This window comes from Arachis hypogaea, chromosome 15 (assembly GCF_003086295.3).
Source record: "Arachis hypogaea cultivar Tifrunner chromosome 15, arahy.Tifrunner.gnm2.J5K5, whole genome shotgun sequence".
NCBI lineage: Eukaryota > Viridiplantae > Streptophyta > Magnoliopsida > Fabales > Fabaceae > Arachis > Arachis hypogaea.
In genome coordinates, this window is record NC_092050.1 from 79,964,717 (window position 1) to 79,971,503 (window position 6,787).

A 6,787-nucleotide genomic window follows, 5' to 3' on the forward strand; every position below is an offset into this window, starting at 1 on the left:
TATATGGTTTGCGAGTTTGTATCTATGTTTTCAACTAAAAAGTCTTTTGAAAGGTTATACGGTTTTAAGTTTTTAACAGGCTTCTATCTTAATATTAAATATATTTAGAGTCGTCATAATATTCGAGCTATCAGAGTGGCGCAGCCAGAAGCGTGACATTTATATAGTGAGGGTGTTACATTATGGACTGACTATGCTTCAATTGCACACTCTAAGCGTCTGTCATGTAGTAGGTCTTGTTCAAATAACAAGAATTAAAGCTTTATGCACATGACTGTTTATTGATTAATGTTGTTAGTCTGTGATTGTATACTTTTTGGTATTAAGTTTGGCCGGCTTAACACTAGTGGATTATGTTTATGGAAGCACTAACAGGTTATCATAGATAATATATGATGAACAGATATTTTATACGCTTTTTGGCATAGTTTTCATATAGTTTTTAACAGGTTTTACTTAGTTTTTATTAAGTTTTACAGGTTTTAGTGTTAAATTTACATTTTTGGATTCCACTTTGAGTTTGTGTGTGTTTTGTACCTTTTCAGGTATTTTCTGGCTGAATTTGTGGAGATGGAGCAGAAGTATGATTCAGAGACAGAGAAAACACTGCAGATGCTGTCCAAATCTGACCTCCTTGCACTCGGAAGGGATTTTCTGAAGCTACAGAAGTTCAAATAGAGTGTTCTCAATGGCTATGGAAAGCTGACTTCTAGAGATTTCCAACAATGTATAATAGTCCGTACGTTGTTTCGGATTAGAAGGCCCAAAACTGGCGTCCAGCACTACAAGATTAATATTTATTTGAGGGAATATTTTGGTGGAGGTTTTTAAAAACCTCCACAATATTTTTTATTTATGGCAATTTTAAAAACCCCTACCCATAATTAATTAAAATTCAACATTTAGGAAACAAATCTCATTTTCCCTTATTCCCGAAATGAAAGGCGTTTAGTTAGATGAGAGAGTGGGTATGGAACCCTAGGTTTTCTACCGCCAGTTTTGCGCCGTTTTTGCTGCCGTTTTCATTGCCGGTGCTGTTACCACTGCCATGTTCATTGCAGTAGAGAGCTTCTGGATCGAGCCACCTCTTCTGTCAAAGCGTTTTTAGATCAGTTCTCTTCTCTATACTGTCGTTGCTGCCACTGCTGCCCCCGCAGTTTCCACCACCGTTGTCGCCACAGTTTCAGCATCGATGCTACTGTAGTTGCCATGGTACAACGCATTTTCAGATCTATTCATTACTTAGTTTCTTCTTCAACGCTGCTTTCTCTCACTCCAATTTCTCCTTTGAACTGCTGCTGGTACTTCTTTTTCTTCTTCTTCCCAATTAATTTGTTGATATTTCTTCTTTGTTAAAAATAAATTCTCGCCTCTTCAGTTCTGATGCAACTTTCGTACTGATACTCCCTCTTGTTCTGTATTTTTTTAATTATTTTTCATTTGTGTTGATCTTGGAAACGAGGTAGGGAAGACGTGATAATTGATAAAAAAAATATTAGAATTATGTTATATTAGTTTCACTACAAGAAAAATGCCCTATGGCCATGCTTTTTTTTGCCACGCTTTCAATGGCCACGCTTTTGTGAGGGGTGGCGATTGAATAGAGATTTGGCCACGTTTTTTCTTGCCACGCTTCAAAAACGTGGCGAAAAGGGTCAACGGCCACGCTTTTGGAAGGGTGGCAATTTATTAGAGAAACGGCCACATTTTTTTCTGTCACGCTTCAAAAGCATGGCCATAGAGTGAAAGAAGGACGTTTTAAAAGCGTGGCGACAGGGTTTCATTATGGCCACGCTTACAAAGCATGGCCATATCCTAGTATTCTTTTGGCACGCTTTAAAAGCGTGGCCAAAAGGTTTTTTTCTGCCATGCTTCAAAGCGTGGCCATAGAGAGAAACTGGGACGTTTTAAAAGCGTGGCGAGAGGATTTCATTACGGCCACGCTTACAAAACATGGCGAAAAGGTTTTTAAACAAAAAAAATCTAATGACCCGGCCCCCAACCCGGTCCCCAACCCATTGACGACGCTCTTTCACCCTAGCTACCCTAATCGAGCTCTCACCCTGGCTACCCCTGGAAGAGCTCCTCCCATTCCCTTCGCCCTTCGCCTTCCAAACCACTTCCATACCCTAATCGTGTCACAATCTTCTTCATCTTCTTAATCTTCATCTTCGTCTTCATACTCTTCCTCTCTTTCTCGTTCTTCGTCCGTTCTTTCTGGATCTCTCTGTTCACCTTCGAATTCCACAAATTAAATTTCGAGCTCCACCAAACATGGGCGACGGCAAGGTCAATCTCCCCGACGATCTCTTCTCCTCCAACCCTCGATTCCAAAGGTCTGATCTCTTCTTCCAACACTTCTATTTTTTTTATTTTCTCGATTTTTCCATTTTACTTTTAGGCTTCCCTTTCGATTTTCATTTTCCTCTAAATCACTTTCAAATGGTCGCTTCTCGTTTCGTTTTTGCAATAATTGTTCGCTTTCTCTCTGTCTTGATCCATTGAATCTCAATCCCTGATTTGTTCTCTCTGTCAATCGCATGCTCAACACGCAAGTTCCTTCTTGGTTAATTGATAATGGATACCTAATTTTGAATGTTGTTTTGTGTGATCTTAGCTTTGAATTTTGATATTTTAGCTATTATATTTTTTTACAATCCCTAAACTAGTTACCTCTCTCTGTTAGCAAAATTGCTATCTTGATGGCTAACTAGATATCATGTTTTAGGAACTATCCTCTGTTAATGGCTACATGGAAGGTTGCCCCTGCTCTGGCAGCTGGTTGTGCTGCGATATTGAAGCCTTCCGAATTGGCATCTGTGTATGTTTCTCAGCAGCTCTTGTAAAATCTTTACTTCTTTTTGAGTCTTGGTTATTTTTGCTGAACTATAGGCTATGCTTTGCTTTATTTCAGGACATGTTTGGAGTTGGTTGACATATGCAAAGAAGTGGGCCTTCCTCTGGGTATACTAAATATTCTCTTTATGTATAATAGATTAGAAATAAATCTAGTAACTGAAGAACAATGAATATACGAGAAGCTCGTACACCATACGGTATTGGCCATTCTTAAACCTGAACTCCAGAGTTCAAAATTAAAGCTTTTTCTTCGGTCATTACCTTTTTTTTTCTTTCAAATTTTTAAATAAAGCTTGTCTTTTCTGCTCCTACTATATACACTATAGTATATTGACTTTAAAATAAAGGATTTTTGCAGCATCGGTTCCATAACATTAATATTGGAAGGCTAAAAACAAAAAAACAAGTGATATTGGACTGTGCTAATTATTTTTCTTAATTTGTCCTTATGCTAATATATTGGGGCCTCAAATAGTAAATCAGTAAGTGTTCCATTTTATGGTGTTTTAATTGCTGTACATTTTTACTTCCTTGCAGTCTAAGATGAAACGCATTGGAATTGATACTGAAGCACTCAAAGAGCACTTTGGGAAGAAAATTATGGAGCTTGAGGAGGAAAAAAGAAAAGTGCATCTTTGGACATAGTTAGGTTTAAATACCTTTTAGATAGCACACAAACGAAAAGTTTTTTCTGGTTTGGTTTATTTTTTGTCTACATTTTTTGTGTAACTTGTTTTCAAAATTTGTAAAAAGGAAGTCGTGAAAATAAGAAATGAACAGTAACAGTATTTTTCTTATGTTTATGTTTTTTTTTCACAATTATGAAAACAAAAACATAAGAATGAAAACAAGGAATCAAATATGTTTACAGAAATCTCAAGATGTTCATGGCCAAAATTGAAAGCACTGGAACACAGTAATATCTCGATATTATTTTCATGGTAATTTCCTTTTCCAATGTCAAATAGGTCGAGTTATTTATATATTAAAATCTTGACATCAATTTTAGACCTCAAGAGAAACAGAAAACCAGGTGCAGCTACTAAAGCAAAAGGATAAGAGCGAAAAAACTACAAAAAAATGCAAGCTGAAATATAGTACATCAAGGCTCAAAAGGTACTTGGTTTAATTTTCGAGTACTTAATTATTGAAATTTTTACTTTGTATCTGATATTAGATTTATGAAAACTGTAGGTCCAATTGCAGTATAAAATGAAGCAAAGCAGAACAATTCGACAATGAAGGCTCTCATTACTAGTGATTTCTATAAAAGAATAGATTCTGTTTCTTTCAATGCGTGGATTTCAGCCTTTATAATTATTGTGACAATATACAATCAATCATTCTCGTTGCCAATAGGTGCAATTGGTGACAACAATGACTTACTTTCCACATTGATGTTTATGCTGACTTATTGGTATCCATATAGTAACTAAATTAATTCTTTATCTGTTTTTCATTTGGTAGCTGAAAAATTTGCTTGGAGAGAACTGCAAATAGCTACAGACAACTTTAGTGAGAGAAATGTTTAGGACAGGGAGGCTTTCGGAAGGTTTATAAGGTGTTCTTACCCGATGGACAAAAATTGCTGTTAAAAGGTTAACGATATGAAAGTCTCGGTGAGATGCTGTTAAAATGTTATAGTGACTTTCTCTAATTAATACGTAGATAATGTGCTTATATATATTTGGTTTTTCGAGAGTATAAGCAGGAACTGTCCCACTATGTCAAAAGATCAACATCATCCTTAGCAAACTAGGAAGCAAATCACTCTCTCAATCTAAGATAGTGAAAAGAAATTTTAGATCCATAAAACATTTTATTATTATTATTATTATTATTAATTTATTATTATTATTATTTTATTATTATTTTATATATAGTTTGTCAAAAATGGACAGTAAGACAAGACGAAGAACTTACAGGTACGTGTTTTAACTATTAAATGAAATAGAGTAATTTATTTATTTCTTCTCCTTACTCAAAAAGTCAAAATTAATAAAAAGTGCAAACCTTGACTGTATTGAACTACTATATATAAAATTGGCTCCTTATTAGGATTATTCTAGATTAAAATTAAGCGAGATCTGTTACAAAATTTTTTTTTTAATAAATTAGCTAATAAAATTTTAAATGTATAAAATTAAGGGTTTAGTTGATATTGTATAGAGAAATTGGAAATTTAGAAAATAAATATATTATATTAGGGAAAAAACTTAGTTGTTCTATACTAATCAGTTTTATTATCTAATTTTGCTTTACAGAGGAGGCAGAATATATTCGCAAGCTCAGGAAACTTTTCGAGGTTGCCTATCGTCTTCATGGTATTTAACCATCAACTTATATGGTACATGAGTAGTCCTGCTAGTTATAAATAAAATTGGCTTTGCGAGAGTAATATTTTTTACAAGAGTCGCCTCCATTTTGCATCTTTATTTTGTTTCATTCCTATAGCTATTTAACATTCTAGGGTATAATTATCATCATCATAACAGAGTCTTAGGGAAATAAAACACGAAAGAGAAAGATGAAGCTGATCTATATAATCATTAGAACTGTCATAATGTAAGCTTACCCAATTTCAATATCCACTAGATAGCATAAAAAATTCTGTATCCTGCTCCGCCAGATTTAAATTTATATTGATAATAGAACTGTATATTGTTGTTTATGCTGGCTTCTAAAACTTGGTCATTTTCTTATGAAGAACTCAAACCTGGGAGGCTGTTTTGGATTGGCCTACGAGAAAAAAAGTGGCTCTGGGAACAGCCCAAGGCCTAGAATATCTTCATGAGCAATGCAATCCTAAGATTATTCATCGGGATGTGAAGGCAGCTAATGTATTACTGGATGTGAAGGCAGCTAATGTCATTTCTGTAGCTATATGTTACTAGTTATTGTTTGATTTATCTTGTAATAAAAATTGCATACTTCATTTATTGGTTTGGTAATAAAAAAGGATTGAAAATTTATATTTTGCAACAATGAAGGTAAAAATCAAAAAAAGATTTTTTTTCAACTTGATAAGGCTATCGCCACGCTTTTAAAGCGTGGTTTTTTTTACAACTTGATAAGGCTATCGCCACGCTTTTAAAGTGTGGTCTTATCTTTCGCTATCGCCACACTTTAAAACCGTGGCAATATCTCGTCTACTGTCACGCATGTAAAAGCGTGGCCATATCTGCTCTATTGCCATGCTTTAAAAGCGTGGCCCTACCTTCCACATATGATCACGCTTTAAAAGCGTGGCCATATTTCCCACCTACAGCCACGCTTTTACAAGTGGCCGTTTGTAAAAAACGTAGCAAACAAAAAGCGTGGCAATAGTCTGAAAAAGCGTGGCGATAGAGCAACCGCCACCCTTTCATAGGTCACTTTCAAAACGTGGCGGTAGCTCAAAAAGCGTGGCAAAAAGCTATCGCCACGCTTTTTCAGCTTTTCGCCACGCTTTAAAAGTGTGGCAATAGACGTGTTTTCTTGTAGTGTTTATTTTCTAATGGAATATATTTTAGGATTATGTTGTTTATTATATTTCAGGATTACATTGCTCGAACAAACAGGAATTGGAAAGAATGCCAGCCACATTTGTTTCTTCAATTTCAATCACTTCTCGATTATTTTATTCTTTTTCATGAGGTTTTTTTTCTACAAGGAAGATCATTGTTATTTTGTTGAATGTTACTTAATTTTGTTTTCTTTACCAAAGTCTCAATGCAATTATCTTATTAACTCAGCTGATTTTGGAGGTTATGTTAGTTACTACTACACCTAATGTTTACAAATTTAGAGCATAAACACTTGTTTAATTTAAAGCTTCAACTTACAACTACTCTAGTGAAGGTTTTGAATTGAATGATTGGTTTTATTTATATTACCTTGAGATGATTTCTCTTATGAAAATACATGAAGCATGTCCATAGATGTCAGA

The 6,787-nt window shown here is 34.8% G+C and overlaps 1 long non-coding RNA gene across 1 annotated transcript; it reads left to right on the plus strand.

The window, feature by feature from the left end:
* Positions 1 to 2,707: 2,707 nt before the first annotated feature.
* LOC112747031 (uncharacterized) lies at positions 2,708 to 3,602 on the plus strand. The gene is made up of 3 exons (XR_003174721.3): positions 2,708 to 2,821; positions 2,915 to 2,964; positions 3,397 to 3,602. It is a non-coding gene; the product is annotated as an uncharacterized lncRNA (long non-coding RNA).
* Positions 3,603 to 6,787: the final 3,185 nt, after the last annotated feature.